General features: G+C 51.0%; 1 non-coding gene across 1 annotated transcript; it reads right to left on the bottom strand.

Annotated features, from left to right (window-relative positions):
- Positions 1 to 9,346: 9,346 nt before the first annotated feature.
- Positions 9,347 to 9,419, bottom strand: TRNAT-AGU (transfer RNA threonine (anticodon AGU)). Its single transcript has one exon. It is a non-coding gene; the product is annotated as a tRNA-Thr (tRNA).
- Positions 9,420 to 16,355: the final 6,936 nt, after the last annotated feature.

Here is a 16,355-nt window from a genome sequence, read left to right as displayed (position 1 = left end):
CAGCAGCTGAGATGCACTCGCAGTGCTCGCCGGACATCGGCACCCTCGCTTGCGGAGAGTGCGTGCGCGGGTTGGACCGCGTGGTTGCGCAATGTGAATGATGGCATCTGTCCCCAGGAAGATAAACGGGACAGCAGAGAGAGGTTTTACAAGGTGACGGGGAGCGAGCGGCGGCCCTAACGATATGGAATGGATTGCTGGACTACTTTACACGCATGCGGAGTAACAGAACCTCTACATTCCTTCCGTTGACCAAAAATGATGCTTGAAATTTTCCGGAAACGCGTTCGCTGATGTTGGACAACTCAATGTTTCAAGATTTGGACGTTTGGTTGCGACAACAGTTGCTATTTTGCTAAGAATGTGTTATGGTTTTTGGTGAAGGCTTGAGCTTGAAGCTGCCTACCTGTTACAGTACGATAACACACAGCAGGCCTCATAACTCACTGGTACAATGGCAAAGTTTGAAACTCCCATTGGTCTCGCAATAAACTTTGGCTGATTTAACAGACAAAAGAATAACTCATTTGGTAGACGCTCACCGCAAGGCAGGTTCGTTGCTTGCGCTTTCGCTTCAACCTTAGTGGTCTTTTAAAACTTTGTTTAAAAAGTTTTTTTATGCATTGCATCACCGGACAATTCATATGCTACCAAATATTTCAAGTACCCTGATGATTGCGTTGATAGGCTCGATGACATCGCTTAAGTGTGACTGGTGCTGGTATCAGGGGTAACTAAACTACACTTCGAATACCATCCGTTCGATTGGAGTTCTGGTCAGGAACAAGTCCAATCATGTTATGTACCGGGCACTTGGGCAATGGTTACTGGACAAGGTCCCTCAGTGGCACCGACCTCCACATCTCACCGTACCGACTGCAGTGGTACTACCTGCCAGGCAGGTCAGGCATACCACGCTCATCTCAGTCTTTTATCGCATAAATAAAAAGAATCCGAATAACATCAGCGGGTAGCCGGAAGATCACTGCAAGACGAACAGGCTCGTGTGTTACGTGCACTTGCTTGCATTGCTACAACTCCGCATATTTTTCATTTACAATACCCGCATATTTTTCAATTTTACAATGCCGTCACCTTGAGGGTCGAGGTCCAAAAGGCCATACTGTGCGTGCTGCAGTATCCTTGGACATTCAGGAATGAATTCTTTGTGGACCCATTGGCGAATCTGTACGTCATGCTCTGGCAAGCCAAATTGCGACTGCTGCTTACTACAGGGCGCCGGCTTTTTCTTAAATAAAGAAGACGAAGAAGAAGATGCATTCCCTCAGCCTACGATGATAATTTGATAAAGGCCGAACAGCGTCGATGGGAACGAGGCTCGACGACCATTTGCGTCGTTCTCACCTCCCTACCCCTCCCCACCTCCTGGCGCCTGCGGCCATTCTCATTAGCACATGAACAGATTTGGAGCCTCAGCAACGGTGCCAGCAGTCGATCTATCATCATAATTGAACAGACACACCGAATCTCTGTCAGGAATCTTGGCAAATCCTGGTGATGGTCGGCGTATCCTCAATGAGGAACATTGGGTGAGGTGAGGGGGGGTGGGGAACTTCACGGGACGATCTGTGAACTTCTCTGGGGGGGGGGGGCAGAAGTTCACAACTTGCGTGACACAGTCATTATGGATGTCATGAAGTCGGAATGTTTGTGACCTTTTGAGATGCCGGCGCAGGCGCGGCTAAGCTATGCCTGTAAGATATATTAGCATTACTTCTTTAGTTAAAGACACGAGCTCTTCCAAAATGTCAGGCCGCAGCCCGGCCCGCCCAGAGCAGGTAAGGACCCAGCGAGCAAAAGTCCGTAAAAGCCCACATCCTGACCGTGAACTAACCCGAAATCATCAGCTCTTATGCAATCTCTAGCTTGCATCTTTATAAATTTTAGACCTATAGACAAAATGTGCATGCACATCAGTGCCACCTGATGCGCAGCTCTGCTTACCTTAGACCAGGAATGTTGCTTAGAGCACCGCACCTGGCCTTTGAAGGTTCTATAGCACTAAATAATATCCTAAACACTGTGATGACAGTTTCTGACAACAAATGGGAAGGAAGAGCGTCGGATTAACATGGTTACTCACCAAAACGTACCAGTGTTTTCGCTCTAGTGCCTGGTCTCAGAAACAACAGGCCAGGCTTTCAAACTTGCCAACATTAACTGATGACTTTGCACTGACGAAGAGAAATGCTGGATATTTCAAATCGTAGGAATTTTCGTCAGTTCAGTATGCTGTAAACGAGCACAATAACATAGAGTACAAGGAAAGTGGAGACATTTGGTATGTGACACTGCCACTAAAATCAACATTTTCTCTCTACCTAGCCGATATCATTCAAATGCGTCGCAATAGCCTCAATACTGCAACCCACATTCAAAAGCAAATGCAGACTCTCACATGTTGTTTGCCGCCCGTAAGTAGATACATCATGCCACAGCACGGAATGAATATCTGCATGACAGCTTTGGAATGATCCACTTTCCCTTTATCGCTGTCGGTGCTTCCCCTCAGGACCACCGTCGCCGCAGCAGTTATGATCTACGAACAAGGATGACAGGATATCAATAATGTTGCAACCCAAAAATGCCCTGTTGATGTCATTGATGTCAATGATGTCACCCAAGTGACATCACTCACGCCTCGCAAACAGCACAAAAGCGAAATGTTGCTCATGCTTAGTCATGCCAGTAATGCAAGTTCTGCGAGCACGTGTTAGAAGTTACCGCGGTGCGTTTGAAGCATACGACCTTGTCGCTGATGATATCACAGCCTTGCCTCTGATAAATTCTATAGATCTGGACACCCTGGGCTCATGGTGACATGCTTTACCCCCGGTAGACGTCTAGGTTTTTTCATGTATTTTTTTCTGAGCGAACTCTCGTTTTTAGGTTGGCGACCTTTTATGCGTTGCTGCGGACTTTCTGATTTGGTGTGATCCGTGCTTGCGCGTACGCGCGAAGTCTGAGTTTGACGCACGTGCTGCGCCGCGTTGCAGGCGAACGCGGCGGCACAGCGTACATCCGCAGGGGCAGCTGTTTCTGTCGCGCCGCGCGGTGAACGCGTCAATGCAACGGAAGGGGAGGAGCTGCGGAAGGATGCGAAGCCAATAATCGTGGAACTGTTTTTGTAAAAATGGTCGACCCGTTCAAAGTACTTTGACTAAAACTTTTATCAAATAGTTGGAATCGGCAAAAATTGACAACAACTGGGAGCAAATATCACCTCTCAACGTTTGTCCCTTCCGTTTTTGTTTAGATCATAAATTAGCATCATCCTGTGGGGTATGCTGCTGTAAATGCGTAGAACAGGCCACATATTGCCAATTCCATCCTCTGCATGACTGGATAAAGCAGTCTATAGATATATTCAAGGAGAATAATACATAAACAACAATGACATCGATCGCTTTCACCGATAATGCATCAACATCGATCTCTCAAAACATTGTACCATGGCAAATGTGCCACCAGATTTTTTACACGCCAATCGTGAAGAAAAACGAAAAAGCAGAGAAGCGGACCGCTATGAGAGCTCCTGGACAGCGGGCAGATTTTGTGATGGGAACGCCTAATAACGAAGAGCCACGTGAACTGGCCCCTGTCGTCTGCGCCAATGTGCCATGCGATCATTTGACGATCTGACATATTCTCTCATCCATCTTCATTGGCACTCTGATGATGACGTGATCCTTCCGAATGACCTTTTTATCGTCAACAGTCTCATATCACAGTCTCGTTTACCACTCTGCGGGCATTTATCATGTTCCTGAGCTGTGAATGCTGTGAATAAGTTATTTTCGCATTTTCGCGACTCTGTCCCGTATCCCTTGCAATATTCCATATGTCTCGGGTCTATTGATTCGCCCTCGTGGTATGAAATGGCGCACTTGGCCCTGAACGTGTGGCTTATCGCCCTCGATCGGCACACAATGCCCGTTATCCGCCACGGACGCGAATATTCACTCGGACCCATAAGCACGGACCCTCTCTCCCGTTCTGCTCATCCCGTCTCGCCTTCGACAAGCCAAACCCACACGCACACCCCTCTCTAACCGTCCTCGCCTCGACAGCCGGACGCCACAAGCACACCTCCTATCTCTCTCGTCCCGTCTCGACAGCCGGGCCCACAAGCACAACCAGCTCTCCCTCCCCCGCTTCGACAGCCGGGCCCCACAAGCGACAGCACCATCTTCCCGCCCCCGCTTGACAGAACGTACCCCAAGTACACCTCTCTCCCGTCCCCGCCTCGACAACCGGACCCACAAGCACATCCCTCTCCCGTCCCCGCCTCGACAGACGGACCCACGAACACAGTCCCTCTCTCGTCCCCGCCTCGACGGCCGGATCCACGAACACACACCCCTCTCCTGCGTCCCCGACTAGACAGCCGACTCCACACTGTCAGCGGCGTCCCCCTGCGCCGCACACACCGCCGCCCCTGCATTGATTACGTGGCGAAGCCGCCGCCACCGCCGCCGCCGCCGGGGAGGGGGGGGGGAGGGGGGTCGCCGGGCCGCGGTCACACGCCATCAATCTGAGCCTGTTTGTGTCGGGGTCGGCCCGGGCGGCCGCTGCCACCTGACAGTGCCGCCCAGCGCGGCTCGGGTGGCACGGCACGACGCGGCGGCGGACGCAGGGGGAGCGGCTGATCGCACCGGAGCTGACAGCCGCATCGAGCTTCGATAGGATTGGCGTGGTTCGTTTCTGACGTGTGGTGATTCGGTATCATGTGACGATGTGCTGTGATGCGCACGATATGCCTAGTGCTCAAACGTCATTGATATGCTATGGGCGTAGACGTACATTCGTGCGCCCACGTCCACAGCCGTAGAAGGCACGTCAGTTGTTTTAAGTACGTGACCTCGTTTGAATTCCTGTGCCATTGTGGTGTGTGGTATGCAACACACACTTGAAGATGCGTAGCTCGTTTTGCATTGTCAACAAAAACAGCGAATCATCCCTGTACTTAGCTGAGCTCTAGCAGAAAGTAAGTTGTTACCTTTTAAGGAGTTTTTAGTTGGAGGTGACGATTGTAATGGACACACACAAATATGACCAAGCCCACACGTTATGGGTGTGTAGACATGTACACCCAACACTTACCCCGTTACTGATCCAATTTGTTTGGTTTGTATGCTGGCTTTACAAAAGCCGCGCGTACCATTCAGCGCCGCCGGCTGGCCGAGCCGGCTGGAGACCCTTCCCCCCTCCCCTTCCCCGCGCCCACGCATCTGGCTGCGGTGCTCAACCGCCGCCCGGCGGCGTCGTCATCAGAGGCGGCGTGTCTGATGACGGTGTCACGTGGCCGCGTCACCGTCATCTGTCACCTGTGACGGCCGGTCCCGGGTGGTCCGTCGTCCAGACCGCCATCGATCACGGAGCCGGCAGATGCGCGGCGGGAGCGGCCTACATGGCAGGCGAACGCTGTCCAGGGGCTGTTCCGCTGACAGGCCGCGACGCCGCGCGCCAGAGGGTGGGTGCCGGTTTGCCGACAAGTGGGCCGACAGGGGAATGCCATCGGGCTATATCGAGGTAGCTGGATAGAGTGGCTGAATACGGTAGATGTCGCTTATCAGCAGCCGAAATTCGCCGGAGGCGAACACATCTCGTGGCATCGCGATGCGGCAAGGATGCGGTCACTGATCGGGCTGCACTACCGGACAAGCACGTACTACTGGAGCGGGCCAGGCTGCAGATGCGATATTTTGGACAACCGAACGGGTGGGGATGTTTGAGGGAGCTCTGCGATGTGCCGCCAATCAGCGTGTCGCTGCTGTCTTGTCCCCCAATAGCTTGCAAGCTTGAATAATTTCGGCCCATTCAGGCCGTCGGTCCGGCCTTCATGGGTTTACCTCAAATAATTTTCGCTTTTTATGAATTGATCGCTACAGCCTGGAAGAATGCCTACGGACCGTCTCGTCCTGACGGGGAACGAGCAGCAGCTCAGCAGCCGTCTGGCCGTGGTAGAACCGCAGCAGCCGGACCGCACCGCTCCGCACCACCTGCCCCCCCCCCCCCCCCCGCTCCACCCGTGTGAGATGCCGTTTGGCAGCGGATCAGGCCTGTGATGGATGATGCCCGGTTTTACCGCCGCCCGGCCGGCCTGTTTGTGTAATGGCGCCAGCCAGCATTGATTACCGTTTACGCGCGGCGGCGGGCGGCCGAGAGGATCCGCTGGCTGACGACGGACGGCTGTTTGTGCAGCGGCGTCCGAGTGACAAGGGGGTGGCAGGGGTGCTGCTCCTCGCCCCGACGCTGAAGGATGGGCGCGGGCCGCACGGCGCGTCGGACAGATGAAGTCCAGATCGAGGGGCTGCGGGTTCGATTCCCGTCTCAGAACTTCCACGGTAACTGTGCGGGTTCAGTAAGGTGCGGCGATGCTGCTGACGGCAGCGATTGGACGTTCCAGCGGAAAACCTAATAACTGTGACCAGTCAGATGAAACGCAGCGAAAAGTGTGGTAAGCTGGCGGACGATGTAAAAGCGCCTTGCTCTTGTGTAACAGCGAAGTGGTGTGCCTCAGGTGGATGGCGGCCGGTGCGTCAACTCCGTGCGGACGTCAGGGGGTGTGAGCCACCCGTAGGGGTCGGTAGGTCGGTGGGACCTCAGGTAGGTAGGTCGGAATGTCGGTAGGCTATTCATGAACGCAAGGGACCGATGCACATGGGTGTTGTTTTGTTGTCAAAGTTTTGTTGCCGCGACATTCCACAGCCGGCGTCTACGACTGGGAAGAAGGCGGACCCTCGGCATACTCACTCATGAGAGCCTTTGCACAGCTTTTTCTTCCACCAGTCCAGTCGAACAGACCGTTTCATCTACTTTCATGAGCTTGAGTCTCGCCAGGCCTGAGTTGACTGGCTCTGGCCTGCAGCGTCCGGACCTGAGCATAATAAGTCGTCATCAACGCCTCAGTTTTGTGCGACCCCGGCTGCCGGCCACCGGGCCGCAGAGTTGGGGTCGGCCAACAGGCTCCATCGTCATCACCTCATCACCCCTCCCCCCTCCCCTGTGGTGCCTGGCACGGAGGTGTAGTGGAGAGGGGAGGGACGTGGACGGCGTCGTAGTTACAGTTGGGAGCGGCCGTGCGAGCGTTGCATGACGCTCCAGAATATCCAGCAGGAATGATGGTCGCATGCTTCCGTGAAAAGGGCTGTTTCCGAGCCTATGAGGTTAAGGCTGGCAAAGCCCTCTGCTCACTGTGATACAAAAGGAGTGCTGTCCAGTAGCACACAACGCGAAAAGTGTCTTTCGTCTATCCTGTTCACTTGAGGACTAAGCGGTCAGTCATGGTGATCGAACTTGCCGTTCATTCATCCATAAATTGGTTTCGTGATGCGGTATAAGAGGAAGTCATCACTGTTTAACAGTGGATTGATGAAATGGCGACTAGGACCACAGTGATGCGCATGTGAACGCCAACAATATCATACGAAGGTTGCTTCTCCTCGTGTCCACTCGCCCACCATCTGCGGTCCTGGAACGCGCGGTCCATGCTTCTTGTCTATTCCGGTGATCAGGTAACACGATAGCCCCGCCGACTCAGGTTATGTCTTTTCGTGACGATGACTCGCTTCGCGCCTGTCTCTTTGAGCTTCGCCCTCCAATGCAACTTGAGGCTCGGACGTTTCCGCCGTGCATGATTCAGAAGCTATTAATTAGTGCCTTTGTGGGCTCCCGCTTCAAATAAAGCCGTCGCTGTCTGCTGTTGGTCATTATAAATTCGACGACGACGAGCCGGACGGCCGGTTGGCTGCCCGGATTCCTAAGTCCTTACACTCGGCGGGAATATTAATGAGACAGGTGTGCTGTTGTTGCTCGACATTATTGAACCAGTAGGAGCTGTGGCCGTTGCCGATGCGTAGTGGCGCTTCGAAAAGGATCGGGAGCTGTGAGAGCGCATTGAAACCCTGACAAGATAGGGCCTCGCCTCGATAGGGCGCTCAGTGCGGGCAGTGCAGGTTGATTCCTTCCGTGCACAGCAACGTGATGACAGTGTCCAGCAGCCAGCTGGGGAAAATACAGCGAACCTGCCACCAGGGTACTTGACGGATTTCATTTTCAGAAAGCGGTCCAGTCCAGTCCAGCTAGTCCATATCAAATCCAACCGCCAGTCTACCTGCTTTTCCCAGATTGTTCAACCCAGTCCGGTTCGGTCCCGCTTAGCAGAATTTTTCTCAAGTCCACACGTCCCTTTTGCTTCCACTGAGCGGACTTTTTAAATTTCAGTAGCAAGTTTGGTTCATTTCAACACCTTAAATTTTCCTTAGTTGCTTATTTTCATTGGACATTGTGCAAAAGGTTGCTGTAAGCCAGTGGAAGCTAAGATACTTAAAACAGCTTGTTGTCTGTTGGGATTGCGATGTTGCATGAACATCAAAACAAACAAGTTTCATTAAATTATTAATAATATCACCAGTATCTTGACCAATGATTCACAGGCACCACTACAATGCAGGCGCCAGAGTCGCTTCTGGTCTCAATAACACAAAATGCATCAGCGCATTGTCTAATAATTTCAGACTCTAGGTTAAGTGAAACATGTCTTCACATACCACTCGACAGTGTCAGCAGTAACTAGTTCACAAGCTCAGGATGACGGCCACCTAGCGCGCTCTCTGAATAAATAAAACGACCCCCTCACTTCGTATATGGTAATTCGTGTGTGTGACCTTTCTCGACACACCAAATTTTTGAAACGACCCTCAACTGCGACCGTTATTTCCCGCTACATAACCTGCTGCGTCAAAACTACAACAGCGCGCGCAATTGTCCACTGATATCACGCAAGGTGGTGACCTGCCGGCCCAGCTGCCCAAATTTTTTAAATCCAATTTTCTGATTCCAGTTCTCCTGAATAGCATGGATTGCGGATGAATCCTCCAGAGGATTCATCCACAATCCGCGGATTGATCCAATCCGTTAGTGCTTTACCGGAGATCGCCATTTGCCCTGAAGGTCAGCAGATATAGACGCATCAACATTCATCCATGCATGCATAGATCATGTATCTTATCACATCCATCGCATCTTTGCCCATATTGATATACTAATATATCTTGATATTATCGTTATTCATCTGTATGCTATTTGTATGCATCTTTAGCCACTTTCCTCCGTGCTGTGCTATTTTAATCTGTCCGTATTTTGTCTCAAATGCATTTACGTTATCTTAACACATATTAGTCACGCAGCTTACGACGAACGCCGAGTGTGGTACAAGCAAATGTTTGCTTTCGAAATTAACGCACAAGCTAATTGAGCTTATCAGAATAGCTCTGAGATGGATGCGTTTTACCTATCTGCTTTATGAAATAGACTTAAATGCAGGCACCACCGAGATTCGAACTCGGGATCTCCTGTTTACTAGACAGGCGCTTAACCAACTAAGCCATGGCGCCGATAATATGCTGTTAGACACGCGACCGAGAAGAAAATCGCCATGTGACCCATATCCAGCTCTACATATTACCTGTTGGCCATTTTTTGTCAGTTTTTTCCACAAGTAGCTTCTGCCTGTTAGTTGGACCGTTGGAAACGGTCCAAACCGGCTGGCAGAACCGTGTCAGTCGGTTACTGGCAACTCTAGCACTTCCACTTTGGGGGTTGCCGTTGACAGTAAAGGTCATACGGCCAGTCTAGAGCGGAACTTTTTCCAAAATGTCAGCCTCCTGCACCTCCAGGCTGTACAAAATGTCAGCCTCCTGTACCTCCAGGCTGTACAAAATGTCAGCCTCCTGTACCTCCAGGCTGTACAAAATGTCAGCCTCCTGTACCTCCAGACTGTACAAAATGTCAGCCTCCTGTACCTCCAGGCTGTGCAAAATGTCGGCGTTCTGTACCTTCAGGCTGTACAAAATGTCAGCCTCCTGTACCTCCAGGTTGTACAAAATGTCAGCCTCCTGTCAGCCCAGGCCAACTAGGGATTTAAGTCAGAAGAGCTCGCTGTGCTACCATGTTGACTCGACATTAATGCCTGTTAACATGCATGGCATAGGGTTTCTGAGGCTTATTCTGGAAAATTCGAGCGCTTTTTATAACTGCATTGTGTTTGACAGCGCGCATTTCCTGGAAGTGCTCAAAGCCGAAATCATCAGCAAAAACAAAAAGGCATCATATTGCTTCCTGAATTTGGACGCACAAAGGTCCGCCTCGTCTGGCCACAACCCGGTCAAAAGCTCGCGAGCTCTTGTGAGTCAGATGTGACGAGATGACGGATCGAAAAGCTACGTCCTTAATAAACACCACCCCATGGGAGGCGAGTGCATCACGCAAAGGAAACCTCATCCAAAGACCTCCACGGGCAATCAAAGGCGCCACCCAGCATCCATCATCAGACCCGTCACTGCGCGAAGCTCGTAGAATGATTACTTGTTACGGATGGACGTCGGAACACTTGTTTCATTGTGTACAAAGTAACTTATCTACGACCCCCGCGGGGGTTACCAGTTTTCAGGCCAGCGCGAGGCTCCTGAGTCCCTCCGCTACTCTCTCCGATGTCAGCTTATTCTGGGGCGGCAGCCGGAACTCGCCGGCCTGACAGGAACTGCAGACATTTCCGCCTATTTTTAATGTAAATGAGCAATGCTTTTTCCGTACTCCGAACCTAATTTTGTTTGATATGGAAATAGCCATCAGTCAGTTCGGGCGAGTAATTTACTTAGCATATCAAAGGGCAGAGTGCTTGTGTTTTTGAGGAAGTTCGTTGCAGAAATCTCAACGGAAAGAACATAAAATGAAAGTCAGTAAGCGTGACAGACTTCTGCTGAAATTTAAATCACTGGCTGTTCGAGGTCAGGAAAATGATCTAAATCTGACCACAGCAAATTGATACAAGTTGTGCAGCGGACCACAAACACTGATGACTGATCACTGTAGCCGTTGCCGTTATTTTTCTCAACATGTTAATCCTATTCATGGCGCGGGTCCAGTTCTCTTTGTTATCATGGATATCATTAAATCACTTGTTATTTTTATGAATATTATTATTATTGTGGATATATGTATCTAATTATCATGAATATCATTGATTATGGATATTATTCGGCCGACTTCTGGTTTTCCTATCTGTTGTTGTCCGGGAGCTGTATATTTGCAACGTTCTCGGGAGATGGGGCTATATGGTGTCACCTGTTTCTCACCCTGGCAAGAAGGCGGGCACGGCGGGGAATCGATCCCCGTACCTTTAGTTTCCCAGGCGTGCAGTTAAATCGCCGCGCTACCGACACCTACCCTTATACCATTGCCATACCTCTCCACCTAAAGTGATGAAACCCCATGACTTCTTCTAACCACCAGTTTTGCAGAGACTGACAAACTGAGGACCCCATATTGCCGCCCGCTGCCCCAGTCATAATTCATGGGGGGGGGGGGGCATGTGAGAACAAATCGCGGTCGTCATAACCCGTTAGTTCATACTTTGTAGCTTGATCGGCTAGCTATTTCTGCATGATGTTTATATGATGATATATGACGATATCATATGATGTTTTATTATAACGATCACATGCTCCATACCAAGTGCACACATGTTGTACAGGTGAGTTAATAAGGTGGCAGTGATGGATCGAAGTAACGGTATTGTGGGGATGATAGTTCAGACTTCGGTATGGACGATTTAAAACGGGCAGATTATGAAAGGGAGTGTCTCACACTTGCGTCGGGTTTTGAACTGACATGGCAATCTTGAAGACAATTCGATGCAGTTCACAATCCTTCCCTTCGTAGGACCAAAAACCGTCCAGTTTCTGAGCTACGCGTCCGCGAAGATGAGCAGACTATTTCGGAGAGTCTATTTCAAGGTCACCCAGACACCTTTGACGCCATAATAGCGTCATTCAAATTTCCACATTGCATTACAATGGATTTATTGACGGTATCATTCATGACATCATATTAGTAATGTATTAAGCATATTTCTAGTCAACAATGGGCAGCAGTTGCATCAGTACCTGAATTAAGGAAACTTTTGAGCCTGACCTTGACCTTAACTGGGTCATCCAAGGTTTTCCGGAGCATCACGATCTCCCTCGTCGCCGGCAAAAAAACCATCTCTCGTACGAAACGATCCCAAGTAGTGTTCACCTTACTGGACACCTGGCACCAGCCTCTGGGTATGAGGCCCGCATTTCTAAACACCAGATCAGCGGCACGGAACAACTAGAAGATCTTCAAGAGTCAAAACTTAAGGCATACTCAGGAGATTCGTGTGGCGTGGGCTTAGTCTAGGTCCCGGACGCTTGAGCCCTGATTGCCGGTGTCTTGGTTCAGCCAGGCCGATCCCACATTCCGATAGCCCGGAGGCGGACGTGGCGTACTAAAGCCATTTTATTGCCCGTTGTTATGGGTCAGGCTGCGTCGTTGAATCTAGCTTATAGGCAATGGTGGTGCCTTGGAAACACTGCACGTGGTCTGCTACAACATGACTGCTTGCGCGCTTTGTTTGGCCGTCATTCCTCCACGCTAGCGATCTTAACAACATGAATACGAAATTATGTTTTTCGGCGGTGATTTGTATCAAGACAAGCGGTAGGTGCAGCAGTCCTCGAGTAGTTTGGTATACGTCTTGGTCAAGAAAGTCAAGGGCTGAAGACATGCCCCGTGTACTTCGGCTTCTCGCTGACATTGGGCGGGTGGAGGGCCTGCTGCTGACTAGCAACGCAATCACACCATTCACAATTAATACAATGCAGGCTGTTTTTGCACTATGCGTACAAAATCATTATATTTTAGGTTTTTAAGTGACAGCGCTAATTGAAAAGGCATTGATCCCGCACGAAAACAGCGCCCGGTCACTCTCTGGCTTCCAAGAAAACCCGTCTGCAGCACCGTATCTGGTAATTGCTTCGTGTGCTGTACTCCACCTATCACGCTGCTATTCCTGTGCTTAATATAAGGTCACTTGAGGTAAAACCGGCTACCGCCTTAATCAGTCACCGGATAGCTCAAGACGCCGGCTTGGAGGCTGGGGGCCCGGCCGGGATAATTACTCCGAGCACCGTATCACGTGACCCGTTGCTCGGGCTTCCTGCAGGCTCCATTGGGGTCGCAAGCGAGAACCTTGATGCTATTGCGATGAATTAGGTCGTGCTTGAAAATCGAGATGAATGGACATTCCAGATCAAAGCTTGACCCGGCCACAAACATCAGGAATCATTTCTTCCAGAAATAAATGTTACAAGTGGAATGTGTATAGGGACCAAAATATTCTTAGGTGGGAAAAATAAATGGTTTTATCCGTGCAGGACGAGGCTACAATTTTCCATCCCAACATGAAATTTACGCATTGGCTATCATGGGCCCACTTTGCACAAATTCGCTAGACACTGGAACAAACAGCCATGTTTCGTATGAGCACATCGGATAACCGTGACACGAATATGTTCCTGTTTCTGGGGACTGGAAGCCATGCCTCATGTCGGATTTAAGACTTACGGCTCCGCATAAGCAGTGAATACAAAGTGGTTTAAACTGGGGCCAGTGTTGGTGACGGTTTCGGTTTACTGGCATTATAAGTGACAAGAACGCCGCGCGGCGCTCCGTGTCGCCACCAGCGCTTTTGCTCGTTATACCCTATACAGCCCACACTTGAGCAAACTGTGCGTAAATGTCCTGCGTGGAAAGAGGCGGCCAGCCGCAAACAAATGCATTTTTCAGGTGGATAGGACTCAACCATCTACGAAATGAAGAGGCATACGATCTTTATTTCACGGATAAGTGGGTAGGTAGGTGGTTTTGCAGGTTTCACGGGTATTTTCACCCTCCTAAAATTAAATTACCTACACACATAAAATAATAATGTGCAAGCTCGTGTATAGGGCAGGTGCCCTTCTAACCACGATCAAAACACGCCAACATGAGGCACGCCAGGCAGAGCAAAATGAAACAACGATGTGGGTCTTTTGCTGAGAACAGGCTTCAATCCCACATATCTTGACCTCGAGAAGCTGTTCACCGTCGCCACTACAAGCGGTGCCTCCGAACGTCACCTGTAGCATCTCGTCTGGCCGCGTTTCGAACAGTGGAGTGACGCTCCGCCTTCTCAGGCGTCCCATCCCAGTCGGCCACGAGCTCCTCGATGTCACGACCACCCGACCCTCCGGCGCCTCCTGGGCGGCCCTGGCCTCGCCAGCACCGCCCTGCACCTGGGCGTCCCTCCCTCGCTCCTCGGCGGCCGACAAAAACGAGGCCCCTCGCCCGGAAGCGGCCGTCGGCCGCGCCGCCTTGTCCCACGCCAATTAGCCGGAGGTGCGGGACGACGCGTGCGATTAGCTCGCGGGGAGGGCGCTCAGCGAACAGCGCAAGGACAGCCCGAATGTGGGGTGGTTCGGGGCAGACGCGATGTTTGGGCCTGCGGGTGCTAGAGCGGTATAGCGGTACCACTGATGGCGTTGTGTTGAGACGCTCATTGCACCATGCAACAGGCCGGAACCACCTGAATCAAAACAAACGCAAAACGCAACAACGCAGAAACGTATCATTTGATGCAATTGGGTTGCAATTTAGACCCTATGTATTTTAGTCGGCTGCCCGACGTACAAAACATGAAAGTAAGTACATCCGTGAAAGACACCCGCCCATCCAGTGCAACAACGCGGCTCGTCCCAGCTGAGGCGGGGGTGCATTACTGCAAAGGCCTTGCGCCGTTCGCTTCTCAATCACACATGACGCTGCCACCTGTATTACCGGCAAACTGTGCGGTGATGCGTCTCCTAGCGGCAGGCTGCGGTGTACTATCATCCAAGACGATTAGATAGTTATCCGAGAGGGGAGGGGGGGGGGACTCCGGGAGTAGGAGGCACGGAGAGTCCTGATCGGATAGGGAGGGGATGGGAAGGGGGGGGGGGGGGGAAGTTGCGAGGTGTGGGGACACGGAGGAACGGGTCCTGATCACGCCGATTTCCCGCCACTTCCGGTGCCAGTGACACCCGGTAATTGCCGCGCTGCGACAATCGATGCGCACCGCCCGGTAATGGACGATCCTGGCGCAGCTGACGTGGGCAGCCGATCGCCCGCTGTGATCCGGCAGCCGCAGATCGAGGGTCAGCTGACGTGCGTGTCGGGCTGATGGATCACCTCACGCCAAGGCGGCCGCTTCCGTTTTTGTCTGCCCTTCCGAGAGGATTGACGGCAGGTTTCGTATGTTTGGACCGGTCCACTAATAGTGTAATCAAAATTAATGGTTATCACACCTTATGAATATGTGCGCATATGAGGCTCGAGGAATATTTCAAGACATTCTTTTTATGCACGAGCATTTATTTAGAGTACAATGCCCTTGGAGGAGACAAATTCTCAAATTTACCTGGTGCTCTGTGCAACACACTATACACTGCGCTGCTTTTTAATACAAGGCGCTATCATTGGAATCATGCAAGGAGGAATGCACGATAGAATCCACTTCATAACTAGAGTCGGAAACAATTAACATAGCCTATCATATTTGACACTATCCTATATGAATATTTTTGTAGCCGTCGTAACACCCCTGACGTTTCCTTATAACAACAGAGAAGCAATTTTGACGCTCAATTTCTTCAGTCAAGGAAGTGATTTTCAGAGCTTGTCTTTAACCCTGTCTTCATTTTCAGTGAATATGCCATGTTTTTGCAGGCGTATTTCGAGCTGTTAAAGATGATATTTTGGAGCGAAGTGCTTCTCCAAAAACCAGGGTTCAATTCAAACCGTGAAAATTTCTGTAGCGCAACCAGCACGCAAGGCGTGAATACTCCCTTATTCCTCCTTGCATCGGCTGGTGACACGAAAACCAGTTTATGTACGTTATACTTAGGTCCTTGAATCATCTTCTGGGACACGAAATCATCTGCTGGTGTCACGAAAACCAGTTTATGTGCGTTATACTTAGGCCCTTGAATCATCTTCTGGATATCGGGCTGCCCACATCCACCAAATATTCGACATAAGTCTGCTTTACCTCTTTGTTTTGCGCCTTAAGTCCGACATTGACATCATTGTTAAACTAAAATGTGCCAAAAGTGATTTGATGCCACTTAAAACGCCAACTCAGCCTACGAGATTTTTAAATCGACCGGGGATGGTGGGGGGGGGGGGGTAACTTGGCCCGGCATAGACTATGTGTCGGCGCCTCCAACTGCTGCATGCCACTGGCGTCGAAGGCTCCCCGCGGCTGTTGCGGTGGGTGAAACACGCCACACGCGGATACGACCCCAGTCTCCGAGTCTGAAGCTCGACGCGCTGCCAGCAGTCTTCCGCCGCAGGTTGCCGTGCTGTTTGTGCGTGCCGCCTTCTTCGCTGCCGTGACCAGCAGTCACGTGACGCCGTGGCCAGCGGTCACCCTGGTGTGAGCGATCGCAGCA

This window comes from Pollicipes pollicipes, unplaced genomic scaffold, assembly GCF_011947565.3.
Source record: "Pollicipes pollicipes isolate AB1234 unplaced genomic scaffold, Ppol_2.1 Scaffold_7262;HRSCAF=8765_pilon_pilon_pilon, whole genome shotgun sequence".
Lineage (NCBI taxonomy): Eukaryota > Metazoa > Arthropoda > Thecostraca > Pollicipedomorpha > Pollicipedidae > Pollicipes > Pollicipes pollicipes.
Note: the sequence above shows the minus strand (reverse complement) of the source record. Positions and strands in the feature narration are given on the sequence as shown.